Source organism: Pan paniscus, chromosome X (assembly GCF_029289425.2).
Source record: "Pan paniscus chromosome X, NHGRI_mPanPan1-v2.0_pri, whole genome shotgun sequence".
In the NCBI taxonomy this organism is placed as follows: Eukaryota; Metazoa; Chordata; class Mammalia; order Primates; family Hominidae; genus Pan; species Pan paniscus.
Genome location: NC_073272.2, coordinates 71,914,010 through 71,932,017, shown reverse-complemented (window position 1 = coordinate 71,932,017; position 18,008 = coordinate 71,914,010). Strand labels below are relative to the sequence as shown.

At 47.1% G+C, this 18,008-nt stretch overlaps 1 protein-coding gene across 1 annotated transcript in view; it reads right to left on the bottom strand.

Moving 5' to 3' along the window:
- Positions 1-18,008, bottom strand: part of PIN4 (peptidylprolyl cis/trans isomerase, NIMA-interacting 4) — an 82,431-nt gene that overhangs the window by 5,420 nt on the left and 59,003 nt on the right. The window lies entirely within an intron of this gene.

The window sequence follows — 18,008 nt, the reverse complement described above, 5'->3', positions numbered from 1 at the left end:
TTCATGCTTTTGTACAAGGAGTAAGGGAGTAAGGGCTGGGGCGATTCAGGCCAGAATGCAAAGATGGTTCACGAGGCCTTTTGGAGAGTCTCTTCCTTGGGGGCCATATGTTTGCAATCAGTGTGCGTGTGGCTGTGGGGGGAGCCCTGTTCTGGCCAGTGGCCAAGACAGATGTTTGCTGTGTCAGTCACACAAACACAAACCTCAGTAACTCCTCGGCATGCTGGGAATTTTGTGTGCCATAGTTATGACCTGCTTCATCCGGTAACTCAGAAGGTTTCAAAGGTCCTCTGGGCCAGGGCCGATCCAAGGCAGAGCTGGGGAGGCAGGAGGTGGACCTCTCATCTCCTCACGCCTCTCTGTTGGGGTCCCTTTCCTTGCACAGGACTTCCTTTCCATCACACAGTCCACAGTCTCCACACCCTGTCCTCCTGCAGCCTTCCCCAACCCGAGACTTCCACTAAGGCCTGCCTGGCCATTGGCTTCATTTCCTCCTGCCTGTTGTGAAGGATGAGCCCCATGCACCTCTTTTCTGCCTAACAGAGCCCCACTCATCCTTCCCAGCTGCCTCCAACCTCAGCTCCGCTACGAGGCTTTTCCAGCTTCCTCAGAAAAGGAAGGTCAAGGGAGCAGCAAGTGCTCAGGAAGCACCTAGTCTGTGCCAGCCGTGGAACTGGGGTTTTACATAATCACCTCATTAAATCTTCACAACAGCCCTGTGTACTCCTACAGAAGAGGAATCTCAGGTTCAGAAATGGAAAGCAACTTGCCCAAGGTCACGCAGCTAAGAAGGGCAGGGGTATAGCCCAACTTAACTCCCGAGTCCCTATGAACTTGAACTCTCTGTTTCACACCACACTGCCTGCCCCAAGACACCTTCCTCCTTGATCATCTTCAACTCCTTTTGTTTTTCTTCCCACCCCATGTCCAATCCATCAGCAAATACTCTTGGCTCCACCTTCAAAATATATCCAGAATCCACCACTTCTCATCATCTCCCTAGCTGCCACCCTGGTCTAAGTTCCAATCAGCTTTCATCTGGGTTACAGCAATGGTACTCTACTGCTCCTTTGCTCCTAGCAGTGCTCCTAATGACTTTGCCCCTGCCCATCACGCCCTCCCCCCGGCCCCACACAGTCTATTCACCACACAGAAGCCAGAGGGATTCTGTTACAACACAAGTCAAATCATGTCACTTTTCTTTTCTTTTTTTTTTTTTTTTCGAGACAGAATCTCGCTCTGTCACTCAGGCTGGAGTACAGTGGCACGATCTCGGCTCACTGCAACCTCCGCTTCCTGGATTCAAACCATTCTCCTGCCTCAGCCTCCAGAGTAGCTGGGATTACAGGCACATGCCACCACGCCCGGCTAATTTTTTTGTATTTTTAGTAGAGACGGGGTTTCACCGTGTTAGCCAGGATGGTCTCGATCTCCTGACCTCGTGATCCACCCACCTCGGCCTCCCAAAGTGCTGGGATTACAGGTGTGAGCCACAACGCCCAGCTATCATGTCACTTTTCTACCTCAAAGTCCTTCAGTGACTCTTGTTTCATTTGTAGTCTAAGTCCTTAATGTCAGCCTATATAGCCTAGATGATCTGTTCCCAGCTCTTTCCTATTCTCTCCCTTGCTCTGTTCCAGCTACCCTGGACTAGTTGCTATTCCTCCAACATGCCAGAGCCTGAGGGCCTTTGTACCTACTGTTTCTTTTGCCTGGAACATTCTTGGAAGTCTGCATGGCTTGCTGCCCCACTTGTTTCAGGTCTTCATTCAAAACATACCTTCTCAGTGAAACTCTCCCCATCATCCTGTTTCAATCTGCAACACCTACTCCACCAACACTTGCTATTCCTGCTCTCCTGTTTTGTTTTTTTTCTCCCTTTTGACTGTGATGGTTAATTTTATGTGTCAACTTGACTAGACTGTGGGGTATTCAGATATTTGATTCAACATGATTTCTGGGTGGGTCGTGAGAGTGTCTCTGGTTGAGATTCACATTTGAATTGGTAAACTGAATAAAGCAGGGTGCCCTCGGGCTTCGTCCAATTCATTGAAGGCCTGAATACAATAAAAGGCTGAGTAAGGAAGAATTCTTTTTCTCTGCCGACTTTGAGCTGGGACATCCATCTTCAAATTGGAGCTATACCTTGGCTCTCCTGGGTCTCCAGCTTGCCAACTGCAGAACTTGTTCTCAGCCTGCATAATCATGTGAGCCAATTCCTTATAGTAAATATATACATGTATGTCACATATGTGTATAAATCTAGAGATCCTGTTGGTTTGATTTCTCTGGAACACACCAACTAACAGTACTTTGGCTATTTTTTAAAAATGTGTTGTCTGCCCCTACTCTAAGTTAAACTTCATGAGGGCAAGGATTTTTTGTGTGTTTTGCTCTCCGGTTTTTCCTCAACACAATACCTGACATATAGTAGGTGCTTAGTAAGTATTGGTTGAATGAATCATGGCCCTTTATGTTTCACTCTCCCAGGAGTCTGTGAGCCACTTCACTACAAGAACTTGGAGTCCTCGCCTTTGCATTCCCGGTGCCCGGCAAAGTGCCCACCTCCAAAGGTGCCCAGTAAATATCGAATGAAATGCCTTCATATGATCCGTCCAGAAGAACGTTGGAGTTTCCAGAACCAAATTAGGAGGACTGAGCCTTCTTCAGTCCCTAATTCAGGAGCACCACCTCTCTGCTTTCCCCCACCTCTCCCTGAAACCCCAGCCTTGCCGTGGCTGTTTGTTGTGCCCGGCCTCCTTCCCTGCCTCTCAGAGTCCTCTCTCCCTTCCCCCATCCGCCCCCTGCTCGCCCGCCTGAGTACAGGCTATTATCTGGGGGTGGTAATTATTGCGAGTAAATTGGAAGTTGTTTTGCACAGAGCTGTCTCACGCAGGTCGATTTGTATGCTTCCTGGGCACTTCTGACACTCCAGAAATGCCATAGCAACGGCCGGGCGCCGCCGGGCTCACTGATGGCAGGAGATCAGGCGGGGGAGCGGTGCGCCGTGGGCGGGAAGAGGGGCGGGAAGGCGGCAGGAAAGGCCGAGGGCACCACGCGGCAGGGAGGCCGCAGCCTTCTCAGCCGCCACCTGTCTGAGCCTTGATTTCCCTGTCGGTGACACGGGGATGAGAACCTGCAAGCAAGCTGTTGACAGGCATAACGAGATAATGGCTTGAAGAGTTTGTAAACTAAAACGGCGGCCAGCTGGCATTACAATGATTATTATTATTACTATTATTATTATTATTTTTTTTAGAGATGGGGTCTTGCTCTGTCGCCCAGGCTGGAGTTCAGTGGCGTGATCATGGCTCACTGCAGCCTCGACCTCCTGGGCTCAAGAGATCCGCCAATGAACTATTATTACCACGACTATTGTTTTTCCCGGTATTGTCTTCTTTTCCCCTTCTCCCTGCCTTTCTGCGGCTCTGCCCCCACCCGCCTCGCCGCCACCCCGACTCCTCCCACCTCCCCGGACCCCCGCCCTGAGCCGGTGCCTGCCTGAATCCCCCGCCAGAGCGGGGTTCCTGCTGGCCCTCCTTTATTCCGTGCAAAATCACAGCCCCTGGGACACCTTTTGGAGATGAGGCCCACAGAGACACCTCAAGCTCATCCTGCAGGGGCAGAGCCGCTGATTAAATTATATTCACTCTGCCTTTCAGTCATTCAGATTGGCTGGGATGAGGCCAGCTGGAATTAGTGAGAAATTTGAAGCAGAGAATATTGACAAAGAAAGGCTGTTTTATTGCCTGCAATGACACAGGATATTTCAAAGGCAGCTCAGCAGGTCAAGGAGAGCTTAGTTCATGAATAGATCAGACTTTTTGCTAATTATTTGGATAGACACAGATCTCAAGTTTTTAAAATCAGCTTTGTTTCCTTCAGGGACTTGAAAAACAACCCTTCCTCTCCCCAAATCTGAGATCCTTACCAGGTGAAGGCTTTGAAAACAAGAAAGTACTGTTAAACTATTCATTAATTCCAAATATTTTTTCAGCACCTACTACGTGCTAGGACGATTGCGGCTTTTGAAAATACAGACATGGAGCTGATATCTACAGGAGAAACAAACAACATGGAAGTAAACAGGGAAACAGATACTTTTAAATCGTGGTATGGGCTCTGAAATATATAAATAGGATTAGAGTGGTGGGGGTAGCTACTTTAAAGAAGGTGGGTCAGGGAAGGTCTCAGGAGAGATGGCTGATTTCTGAATGATAAGAAGGAGCCAGCCATGCTCAGATTTTAGGGGAAAGTGTTACTGGCCAAGGGGACAGCAAAAGCAAAGACCTGGTGGTGGAAATGGGCATGGTTGTTCAAAGAACAGAAAGAAGGCCAATGTGCCTGAAGAAACAGGGTGAGATTTGGAAATCACATAGGGACCTGTAGGCTTCAGTGGGGAGTTTCGATAGTATTTCCAGTGTGTTGTGAACTCAATGAAAGGTCTTAAGCAAAGGAGTGAACTGATCTGCTTTATGTGTTTCTTGAAAGGATTATTGGGTACTGTTTGAGGAATGGATTTTCTTTTCTTTTCTTTTCTTTTCTTTTTCTTTTCTTTTTTTTCTTTTTTTAAGACAGGGTTTCACTCTGTTGCTCAGGCTGGAGTGCAGTGGCATGATCATGACTCATTGAAGTCTCAACCTTCCAAGCTCAAGTGATCTTCCCACCTCAGCCTCCCATCTACCTAGGACTACAGGCATGCAGCACCATGCCCAGCTAGTTGTTTTTTGTTTTGTTTTGTTTTGTTTTGTTTTGTTTTGTTTTGTAGAGATGGTGTCTCACTATGTCACCCAGGCTGGTCTTGAACTCCAGGGCTCAAGTGATCCTCCCACTTCAGCTTGCCAAAGTGCTGGGATTACAGTATAAGCCACCACGCCCCGCGTGATTTTCTTTTTTCTTTTTCTTTTTTTGAGATGGAGTGTTGCTCTGTCGCCCAGGCTGGAGTGCAGTGGTGTGATCTCGGCTCACTGCAATCTCCGCCTCCCGGGTTCAAGCAGTTCTCCTGCCTCAGCCTCCCAGTAGCTGGGACTACAGGCGCACACCACCACGCCTGGCTAATTTTTGTATTTTTAGTAGAAATGGGGTTTCACCATATTGGTCAGGCTGGTCTCGAACTCCTGACCTCAGGCAATCCAGCTGCCTCAGCCTCCCAAAGTGCTGGGATTACAGGCGTGAGCCACCGTGCCCGGCCTGATTTTCTAATAAGAAAGATTGACTGGGGAACAGGAATGGGAATAGGGAGACTAGTTAGGAAACCATTGGTAAATTCCAGGTGGCTTAGGCTTGGGTAGTTGCAGTGGAGTGGGGATAGGTGGAGAGATTCAGGATGTATTTTGGAGACAGCCAACAGGGCTTGGTGATGAACTGGATGAGGGAAAGAGATGATGTTTCTAATTTCAAGGTTTTTGGTTTGAGCAACTGAGTGGTGCCATTTGTAGAGCTGGGGAAAACCAGGGCAGGTCAAGTTTGAGGGTGGGTTGGGAACCAATAATTCTCTTTTGGACGTTTTCAGAGTGAAATGTCAGATGTCGTGGGGGACTTGATATAGGAGTCTGGGACTCCAGTGAGAGGTTTGGACCTAAGAAAGACATTTGGGTGTCCTTAATATTCAGTTAAGAGCCCTTGGATTCTTGGTGACTTGCTCAAAGCTAACACAATTATAACAGAAACATGGTAAGATACCTGCTGTTATGAACCATGCGTTGTGTCCCCGCTAAAGGCGTATGTTGAAATTCTAACCCAAAACGGGATGGTATTAGGAGGTGGGGCCTTTGATAGGTGATTAGGTCATGAAGGTGAAGCCCTCATGAATAGGATTAATGTCTTATAAGAAAAGACCTGGAGGGACTGGGCGCGGTGGCTCACGCCTGTAATCCCAGCACTTTGGGAGGCCAAGGCGGGCAGATCACTTGAGGCCAGGAGTTCGAGACCAGCCTGGCCAACATGGTGAAACCCTGTCTCTACTAAAAATACAAAAATTAACTGAGTGTGGTGGCGCGCGCCTGTAATCCCAGTTACTTGGGAGGCTGAGGCTGAGGCAGGAGAATTGCTTAAACCCAGGAGGCAGGGGTTGCAGTGAGCTGAGATTGCGCAACTGCACTTCAGCCTGGGTGACAGAGCGAGACTCTGTCTCAAAAAAAAAAGAAAAGAAAAGACCTGGAGGCCAGGCACTAAGTGGCTCATGCCTATGAGAGGATCATTTGAGGCCAGGAGTTCAAGACCAGCCTGAGCAAGATGGCAAGAACCCACCTCTACGAAAAAATAAAAAATACAAATAGCTAGGCTTGGAGACCAGGAGGTTGAGGCTACAGTGAACCGTGATTGTGCCACTGTATTCCAGCCTGGGTGACAGAGCAAGACCCTGTCTCTCAAAAAAAATTTTTTTTTATTAAAAAGAAAAGACTCCAAGAGCTTGTTTCCTTTTTCTCTCTGTTCTCCCTCAAGTGAGAGTACAACAAGAAGGTGAATGTCTGCAAACCAGGAAGAGGGCCTCACCAGACACTGAATTTGCCTGCACCTTGATCCTGGATTTCCCAGCCTCCAGAACTGAGAAATAAATGTTCGTTTGTTTTTTTTATTTTATTTTTAATTTTTTGGGTTTTTTTAGAGACAGGGTCTCACACTGTCACCCAGGCTGGAATACATTGGTGCAATCATAGCTCATTGCAGCCCCGAACTCCCGGACTCAAGTGAGTCCACTTCAGCCTCCCACTTCAGCCTCCCAAAGTGCTGAGATTACAGGCATGAGCTTCCTGCACCCAGCCATGTTTGTTGTTTAAACCACTCAGTCTATGGTATTCTGTTATAGCAGCCAGAACTAAAACAGCTGCCTTCTTCCCTACCTCGAAAACAACACCCCTCTCCTCCACTTGAACGTCTTTATCTGAGTCAGTTAAGACTTACTCTCAGGGAAAATGCAAAATAAAACTACAAGGTACCACTTTTTAATAATCAGAGGGGTGAAGATTAAAAGGTTGGAAAACACTGTTAGCAAAGGTGGGGAAAACATGCACTTTCATATAGTTTATGGGAATGTAAATTCATTTATCCCTTATGTAGGGCAATTTGGCAGTTTCTAGCAAAATAAGAAAGACGTATACACTTTGACCCAACAATTCCAATTTTAGGAAATTATCCTACAGATACACTCACACATTTTTTTTTTTTTTTTTTTGAGACAGAGTCTTGCTGTGTCGCCCAGGCTGGAGTGCAGTGGCACAATCTTGGCTCACTGCAAGCTCCACCTCCCGAGTTCAGGCCATTCTCCTGCCTCAGCCTCCCGAGTAGCTGGGACTACAGGCGCCCGCCACCACGCCTGGGTAATTTTTTTTTTTTTTGTATTTTTAGTAGAGACGGGGTTTCACTGTGTTAGCCAGGATGGTCTCGATCTCCTGACCTCGTGATCCACCCGCCTCTGCCTCCCAAAGTGCTGGGATTACAGGCGTGAGCCACCGCACCTGGCCCACTCACACATATTTTTTTAAAAAATTCATGTACCAGGCCGGGCGTGGTGGCTCATGCCTGTAATCCCAGCACTTTGGGAGATGGAGGTGGGAGGATCACCTGTGGTCAGGAGTTCAAGACCAGCCTGGCAACATGACAAAACCCCCATATCTACTAAAAATACAAAAATTAGCCAGGCGTGGTGGTGGGCACCTGTAATTCCAGCTACTTGGGAGGCTGAGGCAGGAGAATTGCTTGAACCCTGGAGGTGGAGGTTGCAGTGAGCCGAGATTGCGGCACTGCACTCCAGCCTGGGTGACAGAGTGAGACTCCATCTCAAAACAAACAAACAAAAAAAACCATATACCAGAATATTTATTGTCACTATGTTTTTATTTATTTTTATTTTTCGTAGAGACGGGTCTCATTATGTTGCCCAGCGTGGTCTCAAACTCTAGAGCTCAAGCAATCCTCCCACCTCTGCCTCCCAAAGTGCTAGGGTTACAGGTGTGAGCTACCATGCCTAGCTCTCACTATGTTTTTAACAGCAAAAGATTGGGAAAAATATCCTTCAATAGAGGACTGATTAAATAAAGTACACCTTTACAATAGAATATGTGCAGCCATCAAATCTAAGGAAGTTCTTGGTCATTTTTTTGTTTTTTGAGATAGGGTCTCACTGTGTTGCCCAGGCTGGTCTTGAACTCCTGGGCTCAAGTGATTCTCTCACCTTAGCCACCTGAGTAGCTGGGACTATAGGCACGTACCACCATGCCCGGCTGATTTTTTTTTTAACTTGAAAAATTGAGATGAAATTTACATAACATAAAATTGACCATTTTAACTATTTTAAAGTGTAAAATTCAGTGCCTTTATGTTTTGATATGAAACAACCTTTGAGATATATTGGTATGCACTTACCCTCACTCGCCTTCTATCCCCACTTGCCTACCTCTGCTTGTGATAGTGGGAGAGACTTTTTCTGATGGGCATCTCTGAAAAGTCTCCAGAACACAGGAGGCTGAGAGGGACTGTTGCCAGGGAAAGGTGGTGGTAATGTTATCAGCGGTTCTCACCCCCGGCTGCACATTAGCATCACCTGAGGAGATTTTGAAAATGCCCTTGCCCAGGCCCCACCTTTAGATACTTTGATTTAATTAGGGGTGAGGCCTGGGCATGAGTCTTAAAATTTAGGCATAATTTACCCACAGTAAAATGCATAGGCCTTAAATGTATAGTTCAGTGAATTGTGATATTGTGGGTGCTTGTGTAACCACTGCCCCATTAAAACATAGAACATTTCCATTTCTCCAGTCACTGCCCTTCACCCCTGCCAGAGGCAGACACTGTTCTGATTTCTATCATAGATTCATTTTGATTGTTCTTGAACTTCATAGAAATGGAATCAAGCAGTATGTAACATTCTGAGATTGCCTTATTTCTCTTAGTATAATGCCCTTGAGGTTCAGCCAAATAATTGCACTGATCAGTAGTTCATTTCTTTTTGTGGCTGAGTGGTATTCCCTTGTATGGATACACCAAAGTTTATCCATTCAGGCATCCAGGGACATTTGCATTGGTCCCAGTTTTTGGCTATTAGAAACAAAGCTGCTATCAACATTCTTGTACAAGTCTCTCTGTGAGCACATATACTCATTTCTCTTGGAGTGGAATTCCTGGGTTTAACTTTATTTGAAACTGCTGGTTTCCAAAGTGGTTGTACCAATTTACACCCCCACCAGCAAAAGATGAGACTTACAGTTGTTCCATATCTTTGCTAACACTTGGTATTGTCTGTCTTTTAAATTATAGCCATTCTCATGGGTATGTAGAGGCATGTCCTTTTAGTTTTAAATTGCATTTCCCTAATGGAAAATTATGTTGATCATCTTTTCATGTGCTTACTGACCATTCATATATCCTGTCTCATGAGGTGTCTGTTCCACTCTTTTGCTCATATTTTTGGGTGGTCATTTTATTATTGATTTGTAGGAGCTCTTTATATATTCTGGATATCAGTCTTTTGTCAGATAAATATATCGCAAACATAATTATTATTTAAGATATCCCCAGTGAGTCTCACATGAATGCAGACTTGAGAACCCCTGGTGAACTAAAGATTGGCCCCAAAAGCCCCCTACTTTTGCAAGTCCTCAAACTTACCCCCTAGCAATTTTGCCTGAGGGTTGGTTTTTTTTTTCTTTTTCTTTTCTTTTTTTGAGATGGAGTCTTGCTCTGTCACCCAGGCTGGAGTGCAGTGGCGCAATCTCGGTTCACTGCAACCTCTGCCTCCTGGGTTCAAGAGATTCTCCTGACTCAGCCTCTGGAGTAGCTGGAATCACAGGTGTGCACCACCACGCCTGGCTAATTTTTGTATTTTTAGTAGAGACAGGGTTTCACTATGTTGGCCTGGCTGGTCTTGAACTCCTGACCTCAGGTGATCCACCGCCTTGGCCTCCCAAAGTGATGGGATTACAGGCATGAGCCACTGCACCTGGCTGAGGATTGGTTTTTCAATTCATGTGAATGTTCATGGCTGTGGGGGATTTTAGGAGAGAGGGTTTCCTTGTCAGTCTTTCTCCTGCATATCTGCCTGGCTTCTTGGACAGCTCCATTCATCTGAACTGTTCTCTTACACTCTGACTGTGAGAAAGTCTTTTCCTGTCTTCACCCTAAGATTTTCCACATGTAAAACCTGACCTTAGTGCCTGACCCATTTCTACAACCCAGAGACAGTGTGTGTCAAAGGAATAAGGACATGGTTTTTTTTTGTTTGTTTTTGTTTTTTTTTTTTTCTGGATGGAGCAAGCTATGTCCTAGGCGCAAAAGGAGTGTGACTTTCTGTATCCCCTCCTGGCTATTATCCTCAGGCTGCCTATCTGCTCACTGAAGGGAAGAATCATTTTCTAGCAGCCTTGGCAACCAATCACCAGAGGACACTCATTGAATCTGCTGTGTACTTGCTGCATGACCTCGTGCAAGGCAATTAACCTCTCTAATCCTTGGTTCCTTCAACTGGTACAAGAGAACATCTTGTTTGTTGTGGGGAAAGTTCCTGGCATAAATTAGCTGCTCACAAAGGATGGAAGACATGGTTCTAAGATCAGTGGAACTGGGCTGTGAGAGGAGCTCTCTGTTCTGGGACTTACCATACCCTCAATGTGCCCTAGTGTCATATACCTGCCCCTTCCTTCCACACCTTCAGAGGCCCAGACTGGTCAAGGCCCCTCCTGCTGTGTTGTCTTCACCCTGCCTTTTTTGGCTAATTTGAACAGAACATCCCATGAGGGCCCCTAGGCTCTTTAAGCTCTGAGCAGATGGCTGGGAAGTCAGTTCTCTGAAACATACAGTTCTTGACTCGGATCTGGGCAAGGGGCCAAGACCTTCGAAGGGCTGTAGAAAAACTTCAACTTTGCCCCCACTTCCCTCCTGTTGCCCTTAAGAGCTTGTAGTTTTTACTACCTGTCTCTTTTAGTGCCAAAGAGGAAGGGAAAAAGGCCACGCCTATTTGGATTAGATGCCCACTTGGAGTCCCTTCTTGGGCTGGCACCAGGGAGAAGCCTTGACCCCAGGTTTTGTGAGAGGCACCCATGCTATGTAGGGAGGGTTTCTCTGCTGCTGCAGAAGGAGGATAAGGAAGCTACAGGAGAGCTCATGGGGAGCTCCCAGAAATGTCCTTGACTTGGGGAACAAGTGGGTACAGGGCATCTGGAGAGTCCAGCGACACTGGGCTCTGGCTGGAGCCTGTTCATCTCACAGCCAAGCATGGGTGGCTTTGTCCTAGCACAAGATCTGGGAAGGGACTAGAAGAGGGCTGTCTAGTTCCTGAGTGTAACTCAGAATCCTCTGTGTTACTTCCAGGTCCATCTGGAGGCAGGTATAAAAGGGAGACAGGGGTAGTATTGGCAAGAGAAGTGGCTGGGATGGGTATGCTTGGCCCTCCCCACTTCCCTGATTTCTGGTCCCCATTATGTCTTTGGATATATCATTCCCACCCAAGGCCTCATTCTAGTTCTCTAACAGAGCACCCAGTGCTCTCCTTTAGGATTACTAATTGAGAGATCATCCATCCATCCATCCATCCATCCATCCATCCATCCAACCATCCAACAACTATTTACTGGTCAGCCATTATGTGTAGGGACCATTCTGAGCTCTGCGAGGGTATAACTGTGAAAAAGACAGAAATGTTCTTCACAGAGCTCACATGATCACGGGGGAGTCAGACAGGTAACCAGGCAGCTACATTCCATGGAATAAACCCAATGATAAAGGCAGGATGTGGGATCACAGAGGATGACTTGTTGAGAAGGATCAGGGAAGGTTCCTGGAAGCAGGGAGACCTGCACTGAGACAAGAGGAGTGAATAGACAATAGTGAGGTGAAAAGGGTGAGTCCAGGCAGAGGAAACTGCATGTGGGGAGGCCTGGAGGCAAGATCTGAATAGCTGGAAGTTGTTCAGTTTGAGAAGAGATCGTGTGCATGTATGTGTAGGGGTTGTGAAGAAGTAAGACGTGGCCAGAGAGGTAGTCAGAGGCCAGATCAGGAAGGCCTTGTAAGCCATGGTAAGGAGGCAGGACTTGATCTTGAGGGAAACGAGGGGGCTTTGAAGGATTTAGACAGGGCCATGGCATGATCAGTTTGGTATTTTTGAAAGATGATTCTGGTTTTTGGGTAGAGATCAGATAGTGGGGGAAAGGCACAAATAGAAGCAGGAAGACAAGCCAGGAGGCTAGTGCAGTCGTCCAAGTGAGACAGAATGGTGGCATAGACTACCGTGGTGGCAGTGGAGATGGAGAGAAGTGATTGGATTTGGGATGTATTTTACAGGTAGAGCCAACATGACTCACTGATGAATTGAACGTGAGGGGCAAATATGAGGCAGGCCTCAAAGACACTTCCCGGTTTCTGACTTGGACCACTTTGGGGGTTGGTAGTGCCATTCATGGAGATGGGAAATATTGAGAGAGCAGGTCTAGGGGAGAGAGGGTGAGTTCGGTGCCATGTTGAGTTTGAGCTTCCGGGGTGACATGTCCTATAGCCATTTTGCCATCTAGGTCCAAATCTCAGGAGAGACGATGAGGCTAGAGACAGAATTGTGAGGTCTTGAGAGCCACTGAGGTAACCCAAAGGGAGTGGAGGATGCCATGTTTTGTGCAGTGGGACTGCCTTGTCAAAGGTTTCTCTATCCTTTGGTGCCCACTTCACCCAAACCCCGAAAGGCAGGTTTAGAAGGCTTTCATCAAAGACTGTGAAACTTAGGGCAAAGACCCTGCAGGTAATCCTAACTCTTGGCTCCCTCCCTTCCTCCCAGTCCCTGTCATTTCCACAGCATCCTGGGCTGAATTGATTAGTTTCCAAGAAGTGTTTATCCATCCCAGGGGCCAGGCCAGCTGCCATTCTTAGGAAATTCAGTTTCTGGCTCCCTCTGCTGGCAGAGCTGGAGATGACTGTTGGCTGGGGCAGCCTCCATCCCACAGCTTTCCTCCTCCTTCCTGCTTCCCCTGGGAGATTAAACCCTCAGTCTCAATCCTCTATCCCCTACCCCCAAATCCCACCTACTTTATAAGAACCCTAGCTAGAAATGGGGGGGGAGAAGCCTAATTAGGTATCTGGGAAACACAAATTCTTACTGTTGGCAGAGCTTGGTGGCTCACACCTGTAATCCTAGGACTTTGAGAGGCTGAGGCGGGAGGATCGCTTGAGCCCAGGAGCTGGAGAACAGCCTGGGCAACATAGCAAGACTCTCTCTCTACAAAGTATTAAAAAAATTAGGTGGATGTGGTGGCACATGTCTGTAGTCCTAGCTGCTAAAGAGGCTGAGGTTGGAGAATCGCTGGAGCCTGGAGGATCACTTGAGCTCAGGAGTCTGAGGTTACGGTGAGCCGAGATCACACCACTGCACTCCAGCCTGGGCAACAGAGTGAGACCCTGTCTCATAAATAAATTATTACTGTTTCTAATCAATTTCATCTTTTTTTCTGCCCTAAACCCACTCTCGGCTCCTTTTTTTTTTTTTTTTTTTGACAGGATCTCACTCTGTCACTCAGGCCGGAGTACAGTGGTGTGACTCTGCTTACTGCAGCCTCGAACTCCTGGGCTCAAAAGATTCTCCCATCTCAGCCTCCCAAGTAGCTAGGACTACAGCACACACCACCACACACAGCTAATTTTTGTGTTGTCTGATGAATCATGTTGCCCAGGCTGGTCTCAAACTCCTGGGCTCAAGTGATCCTCCCACCTCGGCCTCCCAAAGTGCTGGCATTACAGGTGTGAGCCACCACGCTTGGCCCCAAACCCACTCTTGATCTCCTTGTGCATGAATACTTCATTTGGTTATCAAAAACACTCTTCCATTCTCAGTCCCCAAGAGCAACATTTTGCTGGCACTCCCTCCTCATATGCAGGGAAGCCATGATGTGTGCTGGAAAAAACGCTGGGTTGGGATTGAAGGTACCTAGGTTTGAGTCCTGTTTCTGTCACAGGTTCAGGGTCTGACCTTGGACTGGTCACTTCCTTCTTTCCCATTGGCAGTTCCCTTACCTGTGGCATTAGACTGGAGTCCAAAAAACCGTTTCAACTCAGCATTCTAGGCTTGCTCCAACCATCTTAGCCTGTTTAGTTTTCATACACATCAAGCCCTCTCCTGCCTCAGGGCCTTTGGTCATGCTATTCCCTCTGCCTGAAATGCCCTTCCCTTCCCTTTTTGTTTGGTTAACTCCTCCCTACCCTTCAGCTCTTAGATCAAATGCTACTTCCTCAGAGAAACCTTTTCCAGCCCTCCAGATTGGGTCAGATACCTCATGGTATGCTGTCATAATTGCCTGTAGTTTTCCTTCTGAGACCTCTTCATGTCTGTAATTTTCCAAGTGTTTGCGTGATTATTGTTTCAAGTCCATCTTCACCATGGAACTTTAAGCTCTTTGATAGCAAGGACTTGTCTGTTTTTCTAACCACTCTACCCCCAGCACCTGGATCCTTACGTGACCATCTTGTAAAGGCTCAACACATATTTACTAAATAAATGAATAAGTAAATGGATGAATTAATCCTTTTCTTCACCTGTCAGCTGCTTTCTATATCTAACTAGCATCATGTTAAAGAGCAAAAAGTCGAAAGCCAGACTGCCTGGGTTTGGAATTCTGCTTCACCATTCACAAGCTGTGTAAACTTGTGTAAGTTATTCAATCTTTCTGTGCCTCAGTTTCCTCATCTGTAAAAGGAGGATGATAATAGTATACACCATCTAACAAGGTTGTTGTTAAGGATTAAAAGACAGTGTATGTAAAGTCCTTAGAACAAGGCCTGGCACTTCAGTGCTATCTAAGTAATAGCTATTGTTCTTATTCGGCCTCATCCATCTCTCCATTTATGCATTCTGAACCCTCCCACAAAGCCTCATTATCATATTTCCGGCCTGTGAGTGCGGATGACTCAGTGTAATTTGCAGATTAGGTTGAAAAGTTTTGTTTTTTAAAATTCTTATTATGGAAATGTTCAATCATACACAGAAGCAGAGAAGAGGATAATGAACCTCTGTAACAAGCTTCAACAATTATCAACATTTTGCCAATCTTTGTTCATCTGTACTCTCCTTTTTTTTCCCTCTGTACTGGAGTATTTTAATGTAAGTCCCAGATGTCATATCATTTTGTCTGAAAATACTCCAACTTGTATTTCTAACAGATGAGGACCTTAAAAAAAACAGCAATACCATTATCACCCTTTTAAAATTAACAATAATTAGGGAGAGCTTTTTTTGTTTGTTTGTTTGTTTTTGAGACAGAATTTTGCTCTTGTAGAGGCTGAAGTGCAATGGCATGATCTTGGCTCACTGCAACCTCCGCCTCCTGGCTTCAAGCCATTCTCCTGCCTCAGCCTCTCGAGTAGCTGAGATTACAGGCACCTACCATCATGGCCGGCTAATTTTTGTATTTTAGTAGAGATGGGGTTTCACCATGTTGGCCAGGCTGGTCTTGAACTCCACCCACCTCGACCTCCCAAAGTGCTGGCATTACAGATGTAAGCCACCTCACCCAGCCTAGGAAGAGCTTTTTCCTTTTCTTTTCTTTTTGAGATGGAGTCACCCTCTGTCGCCCAGACTGGAGTGCAGTAGTGAGATCTTGGCTCACTGCAACCTCCGCCTCCTGGGTTCAAGCAATTCTCCTGCCTCAGCCTCCCAAGTAGCTGGGATTACAGGTACGTGCCATCACACCCGCTAATTTTTGTATTTTTAGTAGAAACGAGGTTTCACCATGTTGGTCAGGCTGGTCTCGAACTCCTGACCTTGTGATCCGCCCGCCTCGGCCTCCCCAAGTGCTGGGATTACAGGCGTGAGCCACTGAGCCCAGCTGGGAGAGCTTTATAAACCCCATTCCCTTGAGAGACGCTGGGGGAATGGGAGCCCTTGATTGGGGTAGATGCATAATGAGGAACAGCAGATAATTAATCGATGTAAAGTGTTTTGAATGGGGCCTGTCACATAAGAGGGATATAGTAGTAACTATTATTTTGACTCTCTTTGATTCTCTCCATTTACCCACTCAAAATCCTCCCAATCTCTCTCTTATTTTCAGGCTGTGAGCCTGGGTGACCATTTATAAAGGAGGACTAGGAGCCTGGGCTGGGGAGTTTCCTGGGTCATCAGAGCCCTGGGTTGAGACCTGGGACTCCAGAAGGCACCAAGAAGGGCCCAAAGGAAGCGGACTACAGGACCGAAGGGGAGGGGAGGAGCAGCCAGAGCTGGGGAGTTTAAAGGAGGAGCCCTACAGCTGTGTGAAAATGGGGCTTAGAAAATCCAATAGCCAAAGGGCAGGCAAGCCGAGTGTTGGTCCTTCCTTCCCGGTGATCAGGGCCTTTAGGCATCACTGCCAGCTGGGAAGCAGAGAGGAGGTAGCCGGGGTTCCTGAGGGAGTTCTCTTTAGCTTTTCTTCATAGCCCACAATGGGGCATGCCTACAACAACCACCAGGGGCCTGCTTTGCTTCATCTTCAGTTCTCAACAATTCCCAGGATATGAGTGATGATGGTGGACCCTGAGCCAAAGCACAACCAGACATGGCCTTCCCCAGACTCAAGATGAAGATTTTTGTGCTCTTATCTCTCTTTTCCTTTCTGCAGAATTCTCTCCTACATCTTCTCCCCTATTCTGCTCTTCTCATCCTACTCATCCTTTGGGTATCCAGGGCGCCTGGACACTCAACTCATCCTTAGCTCCTTTGTGCTGCTATAATAAAATGCCATAGACTCAAACTCATATTTTTTTTTTTTTTGAGACAGAGTTTCGCTCTTGTTGCCCAGGCTGGAGTGCCAATGGCGTGATCTTGGCTCACCACAACTTCCGCCTCCCAGGTTCAAGTGATTCTCCTGCCTCAGCCTCCCAAGTAGCTGGGATTACAGGCATGTGCCACCATGCCTGGCTAATTTTGTATTTTTAGTAGAGACAGGGTTTCTCCGTCAGGCTGGTCTCGAACTCCCGACCTCAGATGATCCGCCCGCCTCAGCCTCCCAAAGGGCGGGATTACAGGCGTGAGCCTCCTCACCTGGCCATCAAACTCATAATTTATAAACAATAGGAATGTATTTTTTATGGTTCTGGAGGCTGAAGAGTCCAAGATGAAGGTGCCAGCAGGATTGGTATCTGGTGAGGGCTGCTCTCTGCTTCCAAGATGGTGCCTTGTTGCTGCATCCTCTGGAGGGGAAGGAATAGTGTGTCCTTACATGGTAGGAAAGCAGAAGAGCAAAAAGGGCCTAAACTAGCTCCCTCCAGCCCTTTCATAAGGCACTAATTTATTCATGAAGTAGGATCCCTCATGACATTACTTGCTGAAAGGCCCCGCCTCTCAATGCCACCATAGTGGGGATTAAGTTTCAACACATGAATTTTGAAGGACATTCAGACCATAGCACAGCCCAATCCAAGCTTGCCTCCAGGAAAAGATGTGATTCAAACACTTTAGCAGAGTAAACAAGTTCCTTCATAACCTGGCCTTCAACTGCCTCATCAACCTCATTTCCCGCCACTGCCCTCTTCTTTCCAGTGTGACACAGCGAAACAGCACAGATTTGTGTCCATATGGACCTAGTATTGAATTCTGGCTCTGCTGCTTCCTAGCTCAGGAAGCTTAGATGAAGTCACTTTATCTCTCTGAGCCTGTTTCCACATCTGAAAAATGTGGATAATAGTATACTAAAAGGCCTCTTAACAAAGGCCTTAAAGTCATACAAACCAGGAAAATAGCCCATGTTCTCCAAGATCCCCCACCTCCCCCCCACCCTTTTCTTTTTTTTGAGATGGAGTCTTGCTCTGTCGCCCAGGCTGGAGTGCAATGGCACGATCTCAGCTCACTGCAACGTCTGCCTCCTGGGTTCAAGCGATTCTTCCGCCCCAGCCTCCCGAGAAGCTGGGATTACAGGCACCCGCCACCATGCCCAGCTAATTTTTGTAGAGACAGGGGTTTCACCATTTGGCCAGGCTGGTCTTGAACTCCTGACCTCAGGTGATCCGCCCACCTCGGCCTCCCAAAGTGCTGGGATTACAGGTTCAGTGAGCCACTGAACCCGGCC